We start from the raw sequence: 26,859 nt of genomic DNA on the forward strand, positions 1-26,859 counted from the left end.
AGTCACGAAATTTATATAAGCAGAGATGTCTGGTGGTACTTGAAAACAGATAAAAAGAAGAAATTATCACAAATACCAAAATAAACTTCTGCGTTTTTTTTTTCCAGTAAATTCAACAGAACCTAGAATATCAAACATGGTTAGCGATGCATCCACACATTTAGGTGTTCAACTGAATCAATTATTTTGGTTCAGTCATCATTAACAGGGGTCTGTACTTTGGCTGGCAGACTCAAAACTCAGTAAAAATTGTTAGAAATTCAAACAGTGTTGGAGGCTCCAAAAGTCACAGTTTGACCTACAATTTTAGCTTGGAGCTATGTAAAATCCATACAACTGTCTCCCAAACTCACAGCAGTGGATTTGAAAGAGCACAGTTTAATTCAGTTAAGATTGGCATTCATTTCAAGCGAATTCATTGGGGCTAAAAATTGTCTCTTTGAATCAACCATTTTCTGGTGATAGGCATTTTATTGAGTTCAGAGTGTGACGTTCTCCACTTCCTCACTCCACACTCTTCGTGAAGGCAAACACCAGAAAAAGAATTGGTTTAAGTCATGATCTTTTGACATTCATGAAAGTTCCAATGCAAAACTGAAATCAGCAAAATTCTTGACACTGAAACAACCTCTTACATTTGTTTTTCTCCTCATCTGTTACCCCATGAGGGCCTGATGGCTTTCTCTTACTCAATATCGTCTCTCAAAATCTGCTTCCAATAAAAAAGCCATCATCAGTCATTTACAAGTTTTTGAACACTTAATTCAGAGTAATACCTCTCCCCGTAATATTTGAACTTTAAGCCTTACAGAACAAAAAGCTTCATCCCTTGTAAAAGAAATTTCAGCTATCAGGGGTAGGTGGACAAGGAATTTTGGCAGTAGGAGCAGTGAGTGGGGTGGGGGGTGACAAGGAAGAGGGTAGGAGGAATTTCTAATGCCACTAGAACCATAACCCATGACAGCTGCCTTCATCTCTAACCTAAACCTGCAAGATCTAAAAGTATGCTGTCCTCTCTTTGGGTGTAGGCTTCTCTTTTCTCACGTGTGTGTGTGTGTGTGTGTGTGTGTGTGTGTGTGTGTGTGTGTGTGTGTGTGTGTGTGTGTGTGTGTGTGTGTGTGTGTGTGTGTGTGTGTGTGTGTGTGTGTGTGTGTGTGTGTAGAGGTGGCAGTGTGAAGGGCTACATGAGCAAAGAAATACACTGCGTTATCTATACATATATAAAGGAACATTTGCATGAATGGTTTATCAGAACCAACATCCTGCCTAAAATCACCTTCAGAACGTTAGTTAATATACAGGCAAGCCTGTCACCCTCATTAAACCAAAACTAAGTGACTTAGAACAAATTGTTTAAACTCTCCAGGTCTCAGTCTTCTCATCTGTAAAATGATACAGCCAGAGTAAACAGCTCTTCGGATCTTTCATAGCTCAACTGTTCTGTTATGAACCCCAGGCGGCAGCTTACAGCTGATAAATGATTTTAAGCAGTTAAGTAGACCAACTAGATAGATAAGACCAGACACATAAATTCACTTCTTTGTGCTTCCTTTTGCCTTCCATTTCCCTATTATTTTAGGGTTTGGAGAGGAGGCAGACAGGTCCACACCACGAACACCTCTCCTGGTAGCTCCAGCCTCTATGGGTCTTCTTAACTCTAAAATCCTGGCATTGTTTCTCAGTGATGACATCCTGTGCTTTTGGCTGAGGGGTTATCTGAGAGCAGAACGGGGCAGCAGTCAACACTGTAGGATGTTTTGGCAACCCTGGTTCTGTCTACTAAATGTTTACTGTGCCCTATGTCACAGTCACCACAGTTACCATCGCAACTAAAAATGCCCTCACCAGGAACGTCACTTTTGGACTGTACTTCATAATTTGTCACTTAAATATATGCTGTCTAGTTTACTTTCACATATACTGTGGAATTTGTTTTCATGTGCTTGGTTTATTCTGCTGGGGTGGAAGGGGGTCTTTGTCTTGTTCTGTTTCTCATGTGTTTGTACTTCCATGACCAGACTGTAAACACCTGAGCACAGAAGCCACATCTTCCATTTCTTTCATGTTCCCAAAGCCTCAGAGATGGCATGAAATGGGTGCTCCACTAATATTTACTCAAAGATGAATAGTTTTCCTTATTGTAAGCCTTCCTCTTTAACTATACCTAGACCATTACAAAAATGAGTCCTAAAAAACTACAGAACAATGAGGCACCTTCTGAGTGGAGATCTTTTCCAGTCAATGAAAAGGCTTCACCAGCTGTTCCCACACACCAGAGTTCAGTGTCTGTTATTGGGATTTAATTTGAAAATGCTTATTTTTCTACTGACTGGTTTCTTTGGGGTCTGACCTAATTTTATTCAATCCTGAGCCCATCAGCTAATGGATACAGTTGAATGGAGAACTCTTGAGGACACACATTCCTTACTGCCGCTTCAGTGATTGTAATTTTGTTACAACACTTGCTGGGCTCAGTACTTATCACCAAGAGACTTGATTGTCGTATTGTTGATTCTATTATGAAATATTTAGATGGTCTTCCCAGGAGCTTAAGCTTTAATCTGCATTACTAAAATCACTGCATTTAGTTGAACTGTCCCTTCTGTTATAATTACACACTTGATTTAGGTATTAGATTACAGTTTGCTTAAAGGCGTACATAGATGCATATATTTACTGACCTTTAGGTTCTTTATTTTACACTATTTCCACTAAAAACTAACTATTCCAAAAAGGTCAAGGGGAAAAAGAAGTTGTTATGTGAAATTTTCTGACCTCCCTTGACATCTGTAATTATATGCTGGTTAAAATTCCATGATTTCATAATGATCAATTTAACACGAAGTTTAATGAACACTCATAGAAAGGGCAGAAATGCCCTCTGTTGTTAGTTGTGGCCTATATAGGTTTCTTGGAATGTGGTTATTTTGAGCGATCAGGATTTCATCTGGAATATTCTCTAACCCTTGCTGCTTGCAGACCAGCAGCACTGCATCCCCTCCACCGGAAATCACAGTCCCCACCCTCACCCCAGTCCTGAGTCAGAACCTGCATTTTAACAAGATCCCCAGGGATCTGTGTGCACATTAACGTCTGAGATTCAGTTCTCTAAACCATATAATGAATGATAGATTCTGTTGCTACGGTCAAATATGGGACTGAGATTGTGAGAGAGGTCCAGGGTTTGAGAGGGAAAATTTGTTTCAATCTCTGGGTACAATATGAGTGATAATCATTCAACATTCCCTGGGCAGCATTTTTGCTCAAAATTCCCACAAAATATCATGGTAATTTCAGATAATTCTTTACTATAATCGAACTCTGAAATACAATCTTCCAATAAAGTTAACGCAATATATTTAGGAATTTTTAAAAAGCAATGGGATTGGAGTGAGCGAGGAACAGAGGAAGGAGAATATACATGGGTTATAATAGCATATGTGCCATTACTTCCTGCATAGAAACATGGATTTATGTGTTTCTAACACAGAAGCATTGTTTTGCCATGAGCCACCACAGCTGTGAAAAAATTACCACAAAATTATTACAAGGAGAACTGAACCAAGAATTTTGCTCTACTCTTTATTTACCAGAGTTTATGTGATAGCTTTGGGGAAAAAAAATTCAGAGGAAGTGACTTCAGGATCCAGAAGCAGAATTTTAAAAGGAACTTACATTTGTGAAGAGTGCTGTGTATTGTAAAACAAGTCTTCCTTTAGAAGGAAGAAAAAAGCCTTTTGCCTGCGAGGCATCACTGAACATTTTGCACCCCAGTCTGGACAAAGGACACGAACCCCTACTCACAAACAGAAGGACATGGCAATTCTGTGGAAGTCTGGCATCTTTCACTCACTGTTTCCACTGAAAATTTACTAGAGATCTCAAAAATGTCAAGGGGAAAAAGAAGACGACGTGTGAATTTTCTGACTCCCACTTGACATCCATACTTATATGCTGGTTAAAATTCCATCATGGAAAAATGACAGTTAGGAGTCTAGCATTCATATCATATGGCCAAACAAATATATGGTATTGGGAGGTGAAATATTAGAGTCGACATCTATATTGCGTTTCCCCTCCCATTTAGAGCCAGAGGGCTCAGAAATGGGGCAGATGAAATGAGAATCCCCATGCACAGCATGGGAGTGGCTTTGTGGAGATTCCACAAAGCAAAAGCCTGATCCAACCTACAAAATTCCCACAGCTGCACTGGGAACTGGAATACCCATTCTCGACAAAACAGAAGAATCGAGCTACAGAAAGTGGCTCACACTGCATGGCTAATTAGTTTCTTCATCAAGACGCTATTCCCTTATAGCTCTTAATCTCGGAAGACAGTCTGTTTCTGCAAATAGGGACTTTCTCCCCTCTCTCACAGAATTGACAGGTTTAAAGGTAGCTTTTCTTTTTATTAGGTTTTGTCTTGGGTCCTAATTGAGAAAAGGAAACCAAAGAGTATTTTCAAAGGACCCCACACCATGCAGACGTGCAAAATAACATGGCAAAGGGGTGGCAACTAATATTAACTATGGCAATTTTAAAATGAATACCATCTCAGAAGCTCTAATAACCCATAAACAGATCAGGCTGAACTCAGATTCACAGATGTTTAAAATCAATAACATGGTCCAGGAGGCTTTCTACCAGGACACACATGCTTAGCGTTTGAGAGCTTTTCTTTTTTAACATCATGAGGACAGAGAAGCTCTCATTTGTCTCAAAGGCTGTGCAAACAAGAGTCTCAGGTGCCTTCTGAATTCTGTTTTCTCTTCCTAGTTTCACTGCACCACCTACAGCTTCTTTGTACTAAACCAGGCTGGTTCTCCCTTCATGTTATACCTTTCAAATATCTGTAGCTCACTAGTCTGTGCCTCATGTAAGATAAAGTATCCAGAAGGTAAAATAACATTAAAAATGGAAACCTGAAAAGAAGACACTACCGGAGGTACTGAGTAAACCATTAGAACCTGAATTTCTTTCCCCTGGTAACCACATGAACCAGCACTTAAAAATAAAGATTATAAATATTTTTAAATTCTTTCCCTGAAGGAGAAATAAAATACTACCTTCTTATTCTGAAACAGATGTCTGTATAAATAAATACAACTTACAGCTCCTCACCTACAATAACCATATTTTTAATAACATTTAAATGCATTATGAATGCTTGGAAAGTAATTTCATGATCAATGTCAAGAGTGATGTTAGAAAGTTTAAAAGTTTAATGATTTTATTCTAATAAATCCAGATGCAAACCCCAACAAAGAATTTAGAAAAATATAGGGCATCACTTAATATAGGATTGACTTTTGAAGCTCTTAAAATTTTCAGAGAATCATATATGGGTCACCAACCACACAGAGCTTATGAAGAGAAACACAGGGAACAATGAACCCTTGGGGAGAAAATGGAAGCATCTTTCAATGTAGGTTTAACAACTGGCCCATCTATTGTAAAGAGCTAAAATTTCAGCAATAACAAATCTGACAGCAATCCGTTAATAATAAAGTCCTAACTGCTTTCATGAGGACTGGTCGTGTAAACCTTTCCTGTGGCTGAGAAAATTCAATAAGGAATCCAAACTGAGATATCCAAGGTGAATAGAGCAGAACAGTGGGATACACGTGTCCTGCTGTTCGTCTGCCACCTGAAAACAAACCCCAGTGCTTCCAGGAGCATTTCACTATCATCTTTGTATTTTTAGTGAGATCTCATTTAGCTGTGGAATAAGCTGCTGGGCAAACTTGTCTCAGCTGGGCAGAAGAGGAAGTCTATAGAATATATCACCCTTCCAAAACCTGCCAGATGATAATCGGAACACTTGAGCATTCTTTCATAACCTCCTTTTATCCACTCAAACCCAATAACATTAAGAAACTGTCACATACACTCAATAATCAAGCAAACTGGAGAAGGATCTTGGGCAAGACACAACACAAGTTGATAGAAAAGAGATTTGGGAATTAAGGGTTTCTAGATGATGACAACAATGATATGATGATGATTACTGAGCTCCTATTAAATGAGCTACTGTTTAAAATACTTTATAAGTAGTTTCTCACTTAATCTCTACAACAACCCCATGAGGTACTATTATTATCTCGACTGAATAAATGATTAAATTGAGGCACACAAGAACTAGATAACATGGCCAAGACCACACAGAGTATGCACAGGAAATGGGATTTATTCCAGGATTCCAATTACAAAGCCCAAGCTCTTGACCACCAGGTTGTCTTCCTTACGTGTCCCCTGGGACTTATATCCTGAGCAAAATAAGCAAAGGACAGACCTGATCTGCAACATTTCTCTCATTCTTTCCTCTCCTGATGCAAAAGAGAAGCACTTTTAAAACTGAACAAAGTAACTGCTCTGTGGTTTAACGTTTTCTGACCCATCCTCCTCGCCATTGCCACCACTTAAATTTAATGTACTTCTGACTAATCTGATTCTGAATCAGCCTCATATTAAAAGTCAAGCCTGAACATCAAAGTATTTAGGGCTCTGGGTGAGGGTGGGGGCAGAAAGCAGTAAGATTTATTAAGAAGAACAGGCTGATGGGGAGGATGGGAAGGTTCAGGCATCAGACATCACCATGTTGAGTCTTCCTCTTCACATACATGTCTGTGTTTCCTGAACAGTACGTTAAAGCCATGGATATAAACTGCTGATTGAGCCCATCTAAGAATCATTGAATTGATCAATGGCGGATAAAGGAACAGCTCTGGGGCCTTAACTTGGCTTCCTAAAAAGGATCCTCTATCAGAAAATCGTCTAGATTTAAGAGCAAGATCAAGAAAAAATGTGAGAAAGAGAATGCTATATTGATGAAGCCAGGCTTACCTTATCCAACGGAAATCCACTTAATATGGCATCAAGCTTACACCCTCTCTCATTCCTCTCTGTCTAACCCAGATACTTGCAGTTTAGGGATTGAGTGTCCACTGAAAACGGCAGTAGGGAGCGAGAGATGGCTTGCAGTGGGCATAAGGGGACTGAGTAGAGTCTCACTCTCCCACTGGCCAAATGAAATGACAATAAGCCAATTAGATTACACGATTATTGAAGTACCTCCCAGTTCTAAGAGTCTGATTCTGCAAGAGGACTTCAACATGATCAGTCTTTGCTTATAAAGCTAGAGTAAGGGACTAGAAGCAGAGTGGGTAAAATTCGAACGATAATAATGAGAAAAGCCACAGTCCAGCCTTCCACTGAATATTTCAGACGATAACTGCTCTCTGTCAGCAAAGAACTGACATGAAAGTCTCACTAGCCCAATTACCATGCTCAATTACCAGGCCATGTAAAGAATCCAAATGTAATATATCCTTGGATCATTTCTTCAGTGCCATTCCTTACCCTTTCTCCCCAGGCACTTATTTTTAGTATCTCTAAATTACCTATTTATTAGATGCCCATATGGGAACTTGATTGAGTAAAATCATATAAGGGGGGAAATTGCTGTCTTTTCAGTATGAAAACCAAAGCATACGTTAAAAAGGAATGAAATTCTAATACATGGTATGACATACATGGATGAATCTTAAAAACATGCTAAGTGAAATTAATTGAACACAAAAGAACAAATACCGTATGATTCCACTTGATATGAGATACCTAGAATAAGCAGATTCATAGACACAGAAAGTGGGCTAGATGGGGTAGGGGTATAGCTCAGTGGTAGAGTGAATGCCGAGCATGCACAAAGTCCCAGGTTCAATTCCCAGTTACCTCCAATTAAAAAAAAAAATTAAAACAAAACAAAAAAAGAAAGAAAGAAGATTCAGGGGCTGGGGGAAGAGAGAATAAGAAGTTATCATTTAATGGGTACAGAATTTCTACTAGGGATGATGAAAAGTTCTGAAAACGGACAGTGATGATGGTAGTAAACACTGAATGTACTTATGCCAATGAATTATACTTAAAAATGACTAAAATGGAAAATTTTATGGTATGTATATTTTATATCATAATCTTTAAAATGAAAAAAAATCAAAGCATACAATACCTGGGGTTTGGGGGAGCTTCACAAATGTCCAAAATGGGGGGAAAAAACTGCTCCAAAATTTCTCCTTGAAATATTTTTTTTTAAAGTAGATGGTAAGTTTTATGTGGACAGGAACCAGATCTGTTTTACTTACTGGTACACAGCAGTCACACAGTTACATAGTGGACTCTCTATAAACGTCTGTTTAATAAATAAATGATTGAAGAGAGTAGGAAAAGGATTCTCCTAAGTAGGAATATATAAAAAAGCATCAAGTTTACTTATTCATGAGAAAGTATAATGGGGCATATTACCAAGGAAAACACCAATGCTACTATCTCTGAGCTCTTTCAGGGAAGGGAGTGTATCTGTTTCACCTGAACTTCCTTCACAGCACCTGTCTTACAACATCTTACACAGAGTTGATGGCTAATAAATGTTTGCAATGAATAAAAAATTGTACGATTGTAAAGTCAGTGTCACATTACTGCTCTCCTATTCCCCCTTTTAAAAATTACTTACTTTTTGCAAATGTACAATTCCTTCTGTCACAGGATGAAAAAATAAACCTCACAGCTGAAGGTAAAAATATAAATAGCTAGAACACATCATTCACAGAGAAAGAAACAGCAAACACAGGGCACATCATCTTCTGAATACAAAAAAAAAAAGTTTTTTAAGACCAAATGAAGTATAGAAAAGAATAGCTTATAGTCCATCTTGATTTTTTTAGGAAATAACAAATTGTCAGAATAAAAGAAAATTTGAACTTTTTCTGGAAGAAAATCCAAATATTCATTTCCCAAAATCAATGTCCAACTTTTACAATAAACAGTTCAGTGAATACAGAAGAATATTTAAATCTCCTCCTCCCCACCAAAAAAATTCTAGTGAACCCAAATATTATAAATATTTCTCTCAATTAGCCTATCAAGTAATCAGGTGTTCTTTCTTAAAAATACTTTATGTCACAAAATTATACATAACTGGTTTATGGCCAACATGCTACAGCAAGTTATGATCATTATCTCAACTAATATTCGCTACCTACATCATTTACATTTCACATGAAGAACTCAGTTAAAGTAGACACAAGTAGAATTTTGAATGCAAAAAAATCGAACGCTGACATCCTTAACCGTATCTACATAATAGATGGATCCTTATAAATTCACCGGGACTATGTAATGTAATAGTCTCAGTTTGAACAATATTAAAACATGCCTTCAACTTTAACCACCCCCACTCCCAATACCATGTGCCAATTAACAAAGGAAATAAGGAATGCAACCTCGGTAGGTATCAAGGTTTACATTTCTGTCTCTCAATTGTTATCTTCTCCACAAGCAGGTAAGCATCATTTTGGAGGAGACTGTCTGCTGCCCCGTCCTCCATGCATGCATGAGTTCTCCATCAGCATCCTATCAGCCCACTCTTACAGCCAGCACTTCAAGCAGAACTGCATGAAAGATTATCACTTCTGTACATGAAAGCATAACCACTACAGGTGTACTGATGCAAAATACCAACACACTGACCTCTGCCAGGCAGCACACACTTAAAGCAGGTGCGTTTCTGTGCTCCAGCAGGGAGGGGGTGGGAGGAGCAGGGAGGAAGCCCCAGATCCCTAATATATTAGAGATGTTTATTCCACTCAGATCCAATCCAGCTAATTCACAGACATCAGTTTACCCAAATGAAAAAAGTGGTCTCCCGTCCTTCACGGGCTTGACTCAGAGGGCATTCAGCCAAGCGTAGCCGAGCAAAACAATCTGTAACATCTCTTTAAGCTATAATAAATAAGATGAGTTTCAGAAGAAATAAGACTCAGCTATGGCAAAGAAGCACAGTCGCAAACCTTTTCCTCATCTTATCACTGCTACTGGTGTTTACAAACTACAAGCAGTAGCCTCGGGAACCTCAACAGACTCTCCCGTCGGTAACCTCCTGTCAGATCTTTCATTTAAACAGCCCCTTGATCAATCTGTGATGTTTTTGGCAGTTAAATAGAAGGGGGTGAGTAAAATGACATGCATAAAATGAATCCTTTTCAAGTTGTAAATGAGTCAGGATTCAGACTTGCTGACATGCTCCAAATTAAAACCCCTGCTCTAATTTTAAGCATGCTCCGTCTTACCGTTTTGCTGTTGTCTCTCTCAGGCTCGATTCACCTGGAACTCTTTAACATGTCTCTAGCAATGTGATTGCACCAGGCCAGGCTCAGACAGCAACTGAATTCACATCTTTCTGCACTAGCAAGCTGAAATGGTACGGCCGTACTACAACCAAGAAAGGGGGATGCAAAAGCGAAAAAAAAAAAAAAAAACCCACCCAGAAATTACCTAGAGACGCTGATCTCAATAGCATAAGACCAAAAATGGTTCAGAAGAATACAAAGGACATGCTAACATTCAGTATCAATAGCTTTAACAGTTCAATTTTTTCCCCAAAAAAATCTAATTTTTTTTTCCTCCAAACACGATGGACTTGCCTGTGGAGTTCCCAGGAAGGCAGAGTAACCGGGCTCTGCAGCAGCATTGCAGCCAAAGGAACCGTGCATATGCTGTCCAGGCAATTCACAACACACTGTCTCTTCAGAAAGATATTGATTTGTAATGCAGAGCTGCTTCAAAAGAATACAGAATTGGAGCCAAACAGCTAATGGTGATTGCATAGGAGGAAAAACATTTAATCAAGGGGATGCACCTCATCATGCTCAATTCAATTTTTTAAAAGCACTTGAGGAAACCAGTAAGAGTCTTGAGTGACAACCCCATTAAACAGTAATCTGAGGTCCTACGGAAGACCAAGTTTAGGCTACCATCATTCGTGCTGCAAAAGCCACTAAAACGGTTTCACGTGTCTATGTGCATAGATTTGTCATATGCAAATGAGGCATGATGAGAACTCTAAAATAACCATGCACCAAATATGAGAGGTTAAAAAAAAATGCACAGGTGTAGCATTTACTGAAGCAAAGTAATGAAATACAGTTATAAGCCTGCATATCTCTTGACCGAGTTAGAGCTCATATCACTCTCAAAAGTGAAATATCAACACTAACCAAATCTCACAATCCTTAGGCTAATTGCGTCAAGTCATACCAGACGGTGCTGGGTGGCAAGGAAGGATGCCAAACTGCTACTCTCTTAGCGACCCCTACAGGAGAGTGGCTGATCTACAATTCATCCTTGTTTAAAGTATTTCCTATTCTCAGAAAACAGAACCACAAAATGGCACATATTAAATTAAGACACAAGGATACAACCGAGAAACACATTAGGCAAGAAATTTTTAAAAAAAGTCAGGCATGAAATTTGACCTCACAGATATTCACTTAATTAAGAAATTAAAGTACAGGAAGAGGCAACTTCAGTGTTAAGGGTGAGTGGCCAATATTCCCATAGCTCCCAGGACTGGATGCATGCACACTTATAATCAGGCAAAAGTGTTTTCCCTTCGCGTCCTAATCAGGGTAAAGGAATCATCTCCCCTACCCCCCATCTGCAAACCATCCTCATCTTCATCTTTCTGAATGACATGGTGAAGATACTGAACTTTTCTGCAACACAAAAGGTCATTCAAAAATCTTAGAAAAAGTTCTGCAAACACAAATATTATGTACTTCCTTTTTCACCAAAGCCAAGAGAGAAAGCTATCGCCCTAATATCTGAAAAGTATTGAATTATATGAACATTATTTCTGTGCAGCAGACTTCATTTCAACAAGTCTTTCAAAGAAACTGAAGTTTTGTTTGTGACTGCACAACCCTCCAGCCCACAAAGACTCTCTCCTATTTCAGAACCAACAGTACCACTTATCTGAATCATTTAGGATTTAATCATATGCCTCCTTATAAAACTCTCTTTAGTATTGGCATTCTCCCCATTTGAAGGCCCTTGAGAAATAAACCCGTATCAACTTCATTTTTTTTTCACTCCTCCATAGCACATAACACAATGCTAGGCATCTAGCCAATATTGAATAGAAAAGTTGAAGAATTCATAAATTTCCCAACTCCATACTTTGGGGTGTAATCTCCCTTCCCCTATCATTCAATGTTCCCTGACAAAAATCCATGTTAGAAGTGTTATCTTTAGTCACTTTATATAAGTAGTTCCCACATTTTCTTTTCTATAGAATTGCTAGATAAGGGCATGTACAGTGTTTGTGTTCACTAAACTATTCTGTATAAAAAACTAGCCAACTTAACATAATAATATTCTCTTTTATTCTTTCATTTATTCATTCAACAAACACGTACTGATGCACCCAGCAATGTGAAGAGCAACATTCTCTGTATTCAAGGTTGTTAAAAAAAAAAAAAAAGCAAGTAGTTACAATATGCTGACATGAGTGTTGTGAGAGCACTTAGTTGGGTATAAATGCTCTTTGGGTGGCTCACAGACATGTCCACTGAGGAGGTAATATAAGGCTGAGGCTTCCAAGTACCATCAAGGAGGGGATGGGCATCTGAGGAACAGCAGGACAGGACTAAAGCATTAGTGGCCTGAAACTGGAAGCTGTCTTAAGGAAACCATGAGCAGTATATACAGTGGTGGCAGCTGCAAAGAGATGGCCGAATGCCAGAGCCTGACAGGCCCTGTAAACCATGTTAAGAAGTTAGGAATTTTATCCTACAGGAAGGTGCCATTAATCCAACAGGAAGGCACCAAAGGACTATAAGCAGAAGAGTGGCTGGATGGGATTTTTCATTTCACAACAGGGTAATGGGGTGGAAATGGACTGAGGGGTGGAGGGAAGGTAGGGAGGCCACTTGGGAAACTAAGACAGTAGTTCAGTGAAGTCTCTGAACTAAAGCAGTAAAAATGAAGATGGAAAAACAAAGGAAGTGAAAGACAATCAGCATGAATTATTTCTTTTTTTTTTTCTTGGAGGGGGGGATTGGGTATTTATTTATTTATTTAAATGGAGGTACAGCGGGCTGAACCCAGGACCTGTGCATGCTAGGCACACTCTCTACTGCTGTGCTATACCCTTCCCCTCCCAGCATGAGTTACTTCTTGATTGACTGGACAGGGGGTCTAATGGAAAGAAAAAAATCCAAGCATGACTCTGAATTCTCAGTATAATTAGGCGAAAGGTGAGGTTATAAACTAAAGGTAGAGCAGTAGCTTGAGGAAGGAGGGAAATTAGCATGAATTCATTTTTTACATGCTGAGTTTTAGGCATCTTTGGAATCTCCAAGTGGACATGTTCAGTGGGCAGTTACATAAGGGTCTGGAACCCAGAAAAAAGGTGAAAAGTTCACTTGTGTGTCTTAGGTTAGGGTTTCCTAAAATAGAGCTGAGCCAGGATTCTTGCTCACCTCATTTACTGAGGACATGGTCTCGGAGAAAAGGAGTGAGGAAGCAGGACAAGGAAGAATGTGGCCTCCAGTGAAACAACTGCGCCCAACATGAGTCCCACGGAAGCAAGAGGGTGGGCCTCGTGTACACCTGGCTGGTCATTTCTGACGGAGGCCTGGAAAGGAAGGGCTGCCCTACAAAGGCCAGGCACCCGCTGAGCAGGTGACCCTGAGCCGGGCTCCCACAGCACTCACTATACCAGGCTTCAGGTTTTCTTTTCCAAAAAAGCTAATTCCTGCCTCAGGATTCTTTGTCTTCGCTGCTCTCTGCCTAGACTGTTCTTCCCCCACCAACTCCTTTTCATTTCTCAGGTGGATCTCGGGATCTCCTCCTCAAGTTCCCCGAGTTTCCCTCTTCTGCTGTTGCTCCTCCCTCCCCATCACACTGCACTGTTTTTGCTTCATGACCCAATTCATTTATTCGCTTGTCTTCCTCCTCTACTAGAATGCAAACCACTCAAGAGCCTGGACTTCTAGTCATTTGTTCGCCTGCATTTCCCCAGCCCCTAAAACAGCCCTCAGTACTTGTTGAATGAATAAATATTAGAAAGAGCTGCTGATGACAGTAGTTCAAACAAATTTTGTGGCTTCCTGTGAATGGAAATGGATGGGGAGCTTGAGAAATGTGTGGGAAGAATGTGCAGGAAAAAAAATAGTGTCAACGAATGTGTACAATTATACAAGAAGTTTGGCCCAGAACAGAAGCAGAGATAGAGGCTGAGGGCAGAGCTCTGGGAAAACTAATCATTATGCTCTTGTCACACAGGATTCACAATCTACTGCTAGGAAGACTATCTTTATTAGGGGACACTGAGATGCATATGGATCACACCATAGAAGAACAGTAGAGTTTAAAATAAAGGGTCTGTCCTCAAAGAGAAGAGACAAAAAGTCTCTTGGAAAAAACATCACCTCAGTGGATATAGAGGAAAAGATAGGAAAGAAACATGACTGACAACAATGCTAGATACTAACATCTACTTAGGTCATGTTTGCAAGTAAACAAAAAATTGATTTCTGGAAATGCCTGCCTTTATATGTGATTTTTTAAATTCTAAAAAGTATTGCACTTCCCTGACATTTTAAATGGCTTATAATCAACTAAATCTAATCTTCAACTGATGATGAGGTCAGTTTTGAACATCAACGACAGCCATCAGGGTTTAACGGCCGGTGCACAGGGCCACCAGCTCTTAATCTCAGTAATGACATCTGTGAGTTTCTCTGCTTCATTTTTATGGTTCCTTCTCTCTTTGCCATCAGGCCTTCCTTCCTAAGCTGTAAATGTGCCACTTTCTTCTAACACCACCACACTCTTCTAAGTCTTGCCACAAGCTTCTTCAACCATCCCTGTCCTCAGCTTGTTAGAAGACTGTGTGAACAAAGATTAGTTAAATGGTGGGTTCAAAGCAGAACTAGGACCTTCCTCCTCAATGAAGAAATATTAGCCTAAGCACCCACGGACCACAGCCCTTATCTATAGGCTTGTGGTGCTTCTCATCTGCACAGAAACTCTTGTTTAATATCAGCCTACGTGGAGCTATCTAAGAGCTATGAGGCTGCCAGATGTCTGACGACCACACAAGTAGGGTCTTACAGACAGATGGGGACCAAAAGAAAACTGAACCTGGAGAAAAAAAAAAAAAATACTTGAAAAGAAAAAAGGATAGAGAAAGACTTTTTTTTTAACTGAAAAAAGGAAAGGAAACATTAAATAAGAAAACTTTTTAAAGATTAGGAAAGGAATAAGAGAAAAATGCTACTTTATACATATAACTCTAATATAACAAGTCATCTACTTTATGAATTAATTTTATCAAATCTTTAAATCTAAATGAGGGAAAATATTTTATTTTATTTTGAAGTGATTCAGAAAAGACTGAAATTTCCCCAAAAGAGGTTGAATTTCAAATTATTACAGTTTCATGTAACTCCAGCAATTTCTTTCCTTTGTAAACTTTTACAGTGAAATGTTCACATGATGATTGATTGTTAAATGTTCGTGATATTTTAGTAACCCTAAACTCTAATGTTCTAATAAGCCCCCAAATTTTATGACAATTCTTCTCCAATGATGTCAGTCATTACTTATACTTCCATATATTCAGAGAAATGTTATTTACTTAAAATACTTTCTGGAAACACTGTGAAATTCTGGAGAAGCTTGAATTGAATATTTAAAAGCTATTTCTTAACCATGTATCAAACACATCAATATGTCAATCATAGAATTTAATGGAAACTTTGGGATTTTCTTAATATTACATAATTCTGAGTATTTCTAGATTCCAGAGGTAAAAAAATGAACTAATTTATAACTATGTAAGTTTATAAAGCTAAAGCTCTAAACCTTGGAAACAATGAACAGTACAGATAAGTAAATTTTAAAATGTGCAGTATATTGTGTATATGTATTTACATGCAATATATTGTATATGTGCAGTCAAATTGTAACAATTCTACCTAATAAAACGTGAAAAATGAAAAAAAGAACTGATTTTACCAGGAGATACAGGTAATTCTATCAATCAATAAATTGGTTCCCAAAAAATGTTGCATTCTGTTAAATTGCACCCTGAAAACAAGAGGGCTTATGATTAAAGTAAGATCAAGGGCAGACCACTCAAAACCCATGCGTTAAAAAGCTCTGGTTAAAATAACAACAAACAAACCCACAAAGGCCACATCTTCATCTCTGCATCCCCTACAGTGCTGATATGAGGTCTTGCATACAATAGATGTGCTATAAATGTTTCTCGGCTAGACATAAATCCTGTGCTGGTCACTGTGAACTGCAGAGAATATGTCCAGGTGAATAGAGTGTTCAGTTATGAACTTCATCCAGGTTGGAAATTGAAAGTTCAAAAAACAGAGCTAGAGCAGAGCAGCTTCAGATTGTTTGTCAAAAAGCAGCATGGAAGTTGAGAATCATGAGTCTAATAGTAGAAACAGGTAGAGGCAGGTTACAATAATTAAAAGACAGGTCTTACTTTTGCCTGTATTTAAAAATCTTATGTCTGATCACAGTACTGCTTCCACACAAGGTTTCAGCCTAATCCTTTTCAGGGAACAACGGTCCTCCTTCCTGTGCGTTGTGTTTCCTGGTTGTGTGCTCTCAACTACCCTGGGTAACAACCTGTGTGCATCTCAGTCTTTGTTTCTCCTCAGTTAAATTCCTAATCCCTGTCACACATGATTGTATTCACATTAAAACATACATTGCATGGTTTCTACATACCTACACACACATTTATGTACTTAATAATTATTCGGGGGATATACAAAATGCATTGGTATTTGCATGGCCAGTACAGTTTTTCTTATTAACACCCTAGCAGACACACTAGAGGTTTTTGATGTGGTGTCATGCCCCAAGTGTGTGAACTGCAGCAGAGGAAACCAGGGGTAAAAGAGATTTTATTATGACCACATTCACAAAAGAACAGTCTCAGACAGTTTCAAGGGTGTAGAACTAATATGATCTGAGCAATGAGAATTAAGTGATAAGATTTCAGCGGCAGACACAAAAATCCTCAGGTCGCAGCAGGAAGAAAGGCAAAAGCACTGAGAAAAGATGTGAGGGTTTTCTCTCTTCCTGATGTGAGGATGCCAGTAAGGACAGAGGCGACAAATCCATGACTGTCAAAAGCTTCTTAAGGAGCTAAGTTTCATTTTTTAAACACGTCTCTAAGTTTTTGAGTTAACTATGAAAAGAGAAAAAGTTTTCTCGCTCAAGGTTATAAGTCAGCTTTATTGCTTTCAGGAACTTTACCCCAGCTTTCTAAAATTTCACTTGGTTAGAAAATTAGGAAAATCCCAAAAGGAAGAAAAGTTTCTTAACAGAGCTGGCCCAACAGACATACAGAAATAATTTTAAATTATATTTGGCATTTTTCAATCCAGAAATACTCTGCCACTGATCTAGTATGTACTTTAAAATACTAAAATAAAAAGTATTCATTAAGTAATTTGCTTCCTTTGTCTCATCTACATACCTAAGAAATAAGATAAAACAGGATGCCGGACCATGGGAAAGAATGGGTAACACTGTTGTACATTCAACAATAAACACTCATGATAATGAAAAGATAACCAACTGAAGAAACTCACAACTGAAATGAAAATGCTCCTCTGTAATCTAATTAACCTTCCTGTGACCAATGTCTTAGTATTTGCTTTTCAAGCTAATACTGGTATAATTTAGATCATTCCACATGTACATCATCCTCAAAGAACAGAAAGCAAACTAAAGGGATCATCTGTGTAAGGGAGAATCATCATGTGACCACAAAACCAGTCCAATCTCACTGGTGCAACAGAGAATGAGGTTCACTGCAAAAATGCGTAAGAATAGGGATATTAACCACTCTGAAATGCTTTAACTTACCCCTACCCTCCTTTTGTATTCTGTAAAACACTGACAACAGCAGCACTCAAATATTGATTGAATCCTTTCTGCCATTCCTCATGAAATGTTTTTCTTGAGTGGTTATTAAAATAAGAGAGGTTCCTGTTTCCAAAAAGAAGTAGACTAATTGTTCTGAATTGCCAGTACATCTTTTCTTTTTGCCTAGAATGGCTCCTCCCCTGATGCCAACCACTGCAGTCTAGGGAGGGCTGCACCCTGTCTAGGAACAGACAAGGGATCCACCTTAGGTCAGGCATTCCCTGGGACTTTTCCAATCAAAGCTGAGTTGCACTCCACCTCTCCACCCTGATGGTGGCAAAGCAGAGAAGGCATCAGCTTAGCAGCAGCCAATGTCAGTGTCTCTAGCCCTGTAGAGAAACTGGACAGGGATCCTGAAACTACGAAGTACTAAGAGTAAAGATGAGGCCGAGAGACAGACAACACTGATAACATGGCATCCCTGGTCCAGCCCCTGAAGACCAACTGCCTGGCTGCCTAACTTTCTAAAGCACAGCTGTTCAGCCCTCATTTCTATGTTGCCACACTATACTCCCAATAAATCCGCTGTTGTTTTTCTTTTGCAACTTCAAGTTGATTTTCAGATCTATGTAACCCAGAGTGCAGGTGCTGGCACACATGGAGATACATGTACAAAAGGATTCCAAGCTACTGTGAAGCACTAACATCAGAGATAAAGCTAAGTAACAATAGATGTGTTGCTTTAAACTCCAGGAAAAGATTTAAGGTTCATGTTGACTTCTATGATGGCAGGAAAGGAGGGTTTAATAGTGGCCAAAGGATTTTACAAAGCTGCTTCACATACCTACTGTATCTAATAATATTTCTATAAATTTGTACTAAATTATAAAATATATTAAATTTTATTTATTCATTCTTATAATTTACAGGGGTAATTGTATAATGGCCATAAGTAATGGAGCATGACCTATTCATCAGTTATCTGCACCTGGAGGACACCTGAATGCTTGAACCAAATTCTTTAAACCAGGCATTCAAGCTGCTATGATAGCATGTCTTCAAATTTTTGAATAGCACCTAAAGGGAAATAAACTGACTTGGCCTTGCAGATACCACTTAAAAACTGCTGGTAAATATCACCACCCATAAGTAGCTAAGAAATGCCATAGGAATTACAAAAGGGAAATCAGTTTGTTACACCAACCCTGGGCTTTAAAGATTTCTGGCCATGAAGGAAAGACAGTTATTAAAAATTAAAGAACTAACAGCAAGGGGATTTTGGAAAAAGCCACAAAGGTACACTAGGGACTGGTGGAGTATGTAAAGAAAGTGCTAAGAAGACATAAAGTAAACTACGTTTTCTGTATTTCATTACAGAAGGATTTTTTTTCTCATGTTCAGTTCATTTACCAACCATTTACTGAACTTTGTATTAAGGACTGTAGGGGGTACCAAGATGAATGAGGCACCGTTGCTGCTCTCACGGATACTTATACAAATAAATATAATACAACAAATAATTGCCATAGAAGAAGTAAAAGAAAATACTATGGGAGTTTAGAATGAGAGACGCCTCTGAATTACAGATCAAACAAAATTGGCAGATTTGCACTTTAGGCAATCAAATTCTGAATACTTGAGTCACAAAGAATTCAATAGGTAAGATGTCGAGGGGTGACAAATATATATCCAAAGACTAGCAATGATCGCTCTTAGCACAATAACTGTTATCGATATTTGGGTGTAATCTGATAATTTAACAAAGAACCTTTGTAATATCATAGGAGGACAGCCCAGAAGCGTTGAACAATTTCCGTGATTTCAACCCTCACAAACAATGATTCTTTTCTCCCCTCTGGTGGAAGATTATTTGGATGAACTCCAGGGACTCCATGTACACTGCCTGCCCATATGGTTCAAAGATGTGTTTTTTCCTAGTTACCCTGGACACAGACAAGCAAACTCTTTTTGCATATTGCTTAAGGAAAACTGAGCTTTGGGAGTTGTTCCAACAGCAAGTCACAGGGAACTTGGAGATCATCTTTACTTCTCATTTCTCTCCCCAATACTGATTCTAATTCAGGGAAGGTGGAGTTTTACACATTACAATACAAAGGCCAAATCGATTTAAGTTATTTTTATCAATCCTCCCCCTGAAGCACGTGATTCCCTCAATAGTCACTATTTCTCCTAATCATTTAAGGAATAGTCCATTCATATGAAAGCTTTAAAAATAATAATATTTCAGTTCACACTTCCTGACTGAACCCATCACAATCAGTTCCTTCTAGGGGTACAGAGAAACTACCACGCTGACTTCAAGGAACCACAGTGGGGTGGCAATGCGCCTAGTTTCAGATATTTCCTCTCGTATCCACCACAGCTCTTTGATTCAGAACTCTGAGAGACAAAACAGGTTTGGCAAGGACAAAAGAGACAACATCATGGATTGAACCATATAAGCAGGTACACTGAAGTGCTGACTTCAACATAACTTTGGATGCAGAACAATTAGATGGTGAACATGAGCTCAAGAATCAGACAAACCAGGTCTTGGGCAAGATACCTAACTTACGGGGATAATAATAGCAGTAGTGTGTATACTTCAGAGGGTTGCTGTCAAGCTAATTGGTGTATAAACTACTTAGGATAGTGTTCAGTAAGACAAAGGCTTTTTCACAACCCAGAGATAAGCATTACATACATTGAGTCGTGACATGGCAATAAGCCTTTAGGCACCACAGACTCTCCTTTATCCTCGGGCTCTGACTTGTGCATAAGATCTGGTACTGGTCTTGGTTCTCTTGGTTCAGATCAGCCAGGGCTCTTCCTTCTGCATCAGCCATGGGCTGTCAGGCTTAATTTCTTGGTCACTCCTGAAGTCCTTCAGTTCCTACTGATTCTTCTCCAGCACTTCCATTTCTATTTCTATCAAGACTGCACTGTGCTTTTGCACCATTCCATGAAGTTCAACCACCGATTCAAGACATTATTTAACTATTTGGTTAACTATTTAGTTCTAGGTGCTACCCTACTACAAGCTTTCTTGGTATTTCCTTTAGGTAATTATAAAAGAGCTAAGTATTTACAGCTCTCTATGAGTTTTAATTAGAAAGTTTGGCTCATTCTCTCTCTTTCTGTCTTTCTATCTATCAATCTACCTATCTATCTATCCATTATATCTATCTCTATCAATTTTCTTCCATTTCTCACTGTCATTCCATTGTAACTACAAAGCTGCATTTAAAGAATCAAGTCAGAACTGAGAGCCCACGGTTACATAATGAAACTTTCAAGCTAAGGTGTATTGAACAGATTAGAATGGTAACAAGAGATTTTACCATTCAGACACACGAGAGAAATTCAGTACACAGTGGATGCTAGGAGAGATGAACTTTACATTTACTCACAGGAAAATCAGCCCCATAATGTATTCATACCTGGCTGTTACTAGAAAGTGGACAAGAGAAGTTTAAAATAAAACAAAACCAAAAACTCATCAAGAATCAATTTTGCCAGCAGCTACCAAGCAACTTTATATTATAAACAATTCTAAATTGGAAAGCACACATTTTCAAAAAATTTGGGGGTGCTTTAAGATAATTGATGCCAATCAGGAAGCAGGACTCTGTTTTCTGAGACTCCACTAAACAAAATATTCTATCTATTCAAAGAAGGAATAAAATTCTGAGGCATCAGCTTTCAAAATACACACAAATAACTGACTTTCTTATTAAAATTTGGTGAATCGTCCATGGTAATATCTATACAGAAGCAGAGTCTACTCTCATGTGCTAAATCTCAGTCAGAAGAACCCACCACTATTCTGCTCTTTCTGTCATCAACAAAAGTATTTTACCTCTATATGCAAGTAGCATAAGGTAGTACAACTAAGAAACTGCATTTTAATAGTAAGTAAGAGATTTATAGATGGAATTCAATATTATACTATCATTGCAACTAGCATGAAATTAGAATGAGAATATAAACACTAATGAAAAGTAATTAGCATTAGAACAGTGTATGTAAGTACACGGGGAAATAGCACCGACACAAAATTGTTTTCTTAACTGAAATATTGTCAGTTTACAATGTTGTGATAATTTCTGGTGTACAGCATAGTGATTCGGTTATACATATATGTGTGTGTGTATATATATATATTCCTTTTCATATTCTTTTCCATTACAGGATATTACAAGGTATTGAATACAGTTCCCTGTGCTTTACAGTAGGACCTTGCTGACCTCTTCTCCAAGAGATCCCCCACACACACTGAAAAAGTAAGATAAGCATATAATTGTGTGGGCAATTAATGTTAACTAAAACTAACTTGACCTATCAGAACAAACATCAAGTAGCATGTATCAACTAATTTTCTTCACATATTTAAGTACTTTTTAATTTTTTCTTAACAGTCAGCATGTCCATCCAACACTTCTTTTTACTGGGAAAATGTTTGATTCTTTTAACTCCATTTTGGTATTCTGAAAGAATTAAGAGTATCATAACAGTCATCAATTTTGTTTCAAACATATAAGTCCTCTCTAAAATTTTTATTCTGAAATTATTTCTTGTTTGTAGAAAATCTCACAAGGAGAGTTCAGCTTTATATCAGTTCAGAGACACCATGTGACATGTGGAAAGTTAAAAGAAGAAAGCCACACTGTAAATGTGCTGAAATCTAGTATTTTATTAAAAGATTTTTAACACCATAGAGAATGTAAAAGGTTCCCCCTCTTTCCATGACAATTTTTGTCATGTTTTTAGAGACTGTAAATATTAGAGCTAAAGAGTGCTTCAACTAGGCCATGTCTTCTTGTTTAATAAAAAAAGAGGGGAGGGGAATGAAACTGCCATTATTCCCGAAGTTATCCTCCACTTTAAATCTCCCTTGAGCTCTCAACCCCTCCCAGCTTCACTTCTCTGTTCCCTTTATACCAGAATTCTTCAATGCCTCTTCTGTCATTTTTGTTTTTTTGGTTTTTTGGCTTTTTAAAAAAATAGAGATATAATTGACATACAACATTTTATTAGTCTTAGATTTATAATATAATGTGTGTACACACGTATGTATGTAATGATATATATATATATATATATAGTAAAGGTAACTATAAATAATAACCACACATCAGTCATGATAATGATTTTTTGACACCAAAAGTAAATGCAACAAAAGCAAAAATCCCCTTCCTTTCTTAAACTCATTTTAAACAGGCTTCTGTCCTCTCCACTCCACCAGTGGTCAGCAATGGCCTCCACTCCGCCAATCCATGAGCACTTCCCTGGACCTCTCAGCTGCAACTGACAAAATTGATCACCTCCTCCATCCATGAACTTGTTCTTCACTTAGGCTCCAAGGCTAGTTTTCTTCCTACCTCACTGGCTCTGCCTTCTCAGTCTCCTCTGCTGGAGGATTCTCTTTCCAACCTCTAAAGATAGAGTTGTCCCAGGACTGGAACCTTGGACCTCTTTTTATTTCTGTCTACATTCCCTCCTTAGACGATCTAAAAGTCATGATTTAAACGGTTTAAATACCAAAAATATACTGAGGGTTCCCAAACTTACATCTTTAGGACCCACCTTTCCTTCATCATCAGATTCATATATAGCCTACAACTTATATGACAATTCTTTTCAGATACGCATTAGGAATCTCAAACTTAAAAAGTCCAAAACCAGATTTCTGATTCCATACGTTCCCAACCTTGTTCCTCGCCGCCCCCACATATTCTCCATCTCAAAAAGTGGCCCTACCATTAATACACTCAATGTCTCCTGTCCAAAACTTGAGAATCCTTGATTGCTCTGCCTGATATCCTACAGCCAATCCAACAGCTAGTTCTCTTGGCTCTACTTTCAGAACATATCCAAATCCAACCACTTCTCAGCTTCTCCACTACTTCCATGCTAGTCCAAGCCACCACGTACCACAACACAACAGCTGGATAATCACAACAGCTCCCTACCTTGTCTCTCTGTTGCTACTCTCCCTGCCCCAGTCTATACACAACAACCAGGATTTTTAAAATTTTCATTGCCCTGCTCAAAACCTCAGTTTCTAATCTAGAATAAAAAGCTACATCCTAACCACAACCAGCAAGGCGCTGCCTTTCTGACTTTCTCACCAGTCCCCTTGTTCACTGTATCTAAATTCCTTCCTGTTTCTTAAGAACATTAAACCCCTCTATATCTCAAAGTTGCTGCACCCTCTTCCTCCAGATGGTCTCATCGTTTGCTTCCTCCCTTATTACAAATCTGCACTCAACCATCACCTCTGAAATACCTTTCCTGACCATTTTATTAACACTCCCCTCCATGTCTCTCTTTCCCCTTGCCTTGCTTTGGTTTATATTCTTTTTACTTCTGCCTGACCATTATATTATATTTCTGTTTATTATCTGCTTGTCATCCCCACTTACATAAAAGTCCCACAATGACAGGGATTTCTCTGTCTCACTCACTCTTAAATCTCCAGGGCCAAGAATGAGTCCTGGCAAATAGGAGGTGCTCAAAAAAATATTTGTTGAATGAATACATGAATGAATCATTTCTAAACTCTTACTCATTTCTTACTGGAATAGAGAACATATGTTTCAATTGTTTATTACTTTAATACATGTGGTAAAATGCCAAAAGGAGCCGTTAAATATTTTTCAAGTTATATTTTTAAAGCCTTATAATGTTAACAAGGGGATTTTTAGACAGAACAGCCAGCGTGGCACAACAAATGAAGTGGGAAATATTCTAACATACTTATGGGAAAGTAGGTAGTTCCCTACAGGACGTCTGGGGAAAGCTGAGGGAGAAGAAAGCAGGAAAGGTGAAAGATAAGGCTTGGAATAAGGCTGAAAGCAGACAAAGGACAATCATGAAGGGTAGGACATGTTATCCCGAGTTTTGAGTGTTATCCTGAGGCAACAGGGAGTCATAAGCAGGGAAACAGCAATCAGAATTTCATTTGAAAAAAATACTCTGGTCACATAAGATTATTTAACCCACATAACCATGTCTGTTTTTAGCTGTAGTAGCAATTTTGCTGCTGAAGGTCCATACAGAAATAAGACGTGCCACATAAGTCTTCAAAAATTACTCAACCCCTTATCATTCATATCTAAAAGGTATTCTTAGATTCTTGCTCACAAACCTTTAACTAATTTTCCCAAAGAAACATTTTCTCAGCATGTTCCTATTTGGATATCTTCAACTTTCAATCAATTAGCTCTCCAATTCAAGAACACTTATATGGCAGTTTTTAATTAATGCACAGAGTCTCTTGTATACACAGTGAATCAGTTAACTTACAATACTAAATGTTAATACTATATTAGGTAGTGAAATATTCAACAAGAAAATTCAATTATGGTTTTTGTAATAAGTGAAAAACTGGCATCTGACCACTCAGATACCAAAATAGTCTAAAGTTTATCCCATACAAACTTCAAATTAAAGTAAAAGAGAGTTCAGTTGGTCTAGACAAGAGGCATATAAAGTCTTTTTAAGATTAAAGCAGAAGTCTGACTTTAATATTCAAGAAGCAAAAGGACTTTAATATTCAAGGAAGTAAAATAACTCAAATAAATGAGCAATGTGTGCTATCAGAGGCAGCTTAAATAACTTCTCTCTGCTTAGTAAGCAGGTTTATGATTAATACCAAGTCAGAGGGGGACCAGAAAGGGAATCGTTGGGAAGAATGAACAAAGGTAGAAGATGCAAAGTCAGTGACCAAGTGGATATTCTCTCACTGGGACTTCTTCATGTGTGCTTGGGACAGCCACTGAATTGAGTCTAGGGACAAAGAAGCAACACAGCACAGTTAGGCTGTAACACAAAACAGTTCAATTTCTGCCCTCCTGATCCACTTCCCTAATGAGCCTTTCCCAGAAGATCCCGACAATACAACCATGAGTGTATATGGTGTTATAGGGAAAGCCAAAAAGAAAGGAATCTGCACAGCTATCCACAAGACTCAAATCGCAGGAGAATGGGGAAAAGAGGTCTGTTCTCAGCTGGGAACACTCAAGAGTGGGTGTTAATCTTGGCCCATTTCCTCCAACTCTATGTGGGCATCACAGAGTAAGGTCTATTCCAGGACTCAACGCCCGTTTATATAACTTATACAACTTTTGTTCAATAAATATTTAAGTATGAAGGAGCATAGATGTTTTAAATTTTAAAAATGACCTTTAGACATCAACCTTAATATTTACATTCCACAGAAGTCATCACATTTTAAATACCTTTGGGAAGAAGACACAGAGCAACCAGTTCAAAATGGGAAAATGCAAATATGCACAAAATTTAAACACTTCCTATAACAGCATGAAAATCGGGCTTTTCACACACAGGCTAAATGAACTATTCTTTCCTTCATGTGCCTCACAGTTTAATGCACCTTTTCGCAATACATCCCACCAGCGACAGAACCCTGCTGGCAAAAATGCTTCTCTCTGGGGAGAATTTTTTTTTAACTTCATAGAAAAAAAAAAAGGCCTTGAATTTAAAACAGCTTTTCTTTCACATTATAACAGTGCAGTGACCTCTATGCAAAATACAATGAAAAATGCAAGTCAGTGCTATCAGGTAGAAAATGAAACCAGGGTTTGTGTCTATAACGATATCAGATCTATAACTTTAGAGTTCACACAACTGAAACACAGAAAATATAAAGTAATTCTATGTGTGTAGGAACCCCTCCTGATTGTGATCTCTCTCAAGGGAGACCCATATACTACTGGGAAGCCAATTCTGATTACCAGATTTCTTCCCAGATTTCCTGTATTGTCAAAACAGATATATAGAAAATGCTGGTGGAGTCAACAACAACAAAAAAAAGTTTAAAAAAATAGTACATAGACACTACTTGCTACAATATTCCGATAAAATTCCATCCCAGAGTAAATTCAGAAATTATTTCAATAAAAAGGGCATCAGACTGAGATTCAGAAAGAAAAAGCCCAGTCTAACTTGCAAAGTTAATGGCTAATAGTTCATAAATGCTTACTGACTTAACTACAGAGCTGTATGATCATGGGCAGGAAGGAGGTATTGAGATCATTCTCTTTCATAAAAGCCAGCCAATGTAGCAATGAGGAGGAGTGCTCAGTGGTTGAC

General features: G+C 38.3%; 1 protein-coding gene across 5 annotated transcripts in view; it reads right to left on the reverse strand.

Annotated features, from left to right (window-relative positions):
• Positions 1 to 26,859, reverse strand: part of CDK14 (cyclin dependent kinase 14) — a 610,838-nt gene that overhangs the window by 368,703 nt on the left and 215,276 nt on the right. Inside the window, exon 1 of one of the 5 annotated variants that reach the window (XM_010959448.3) lies at positions 10,125 to 10,261. The exons of the other annotated variants lie outside the window; for them this stretch is intronic. The gene's annotated coding sequence lies outside the window, so the exon portion shown is untranslated. Of the gene's footprint in view, positions 1 to 10,124; positions 10,262 to 26,859 lie in introns of those variants that run through there. 5 annotated transcript variants of the gene reach the window in all.

Source organism: Camelus bactrianus, chromosome 7 (genome assembly GCF_048773025.1).
Source record: "Camelus bactrianus isolate YW-2024 breed Bactrian camel chromosome 7, ASM4877302v1, whole genome shotgun sequence".
NCBI lineage: Eukaryota > Metazoa > Chordata > Mammalia > Artiodactyla > Camelidae > Camelus > Camelus bactrianus.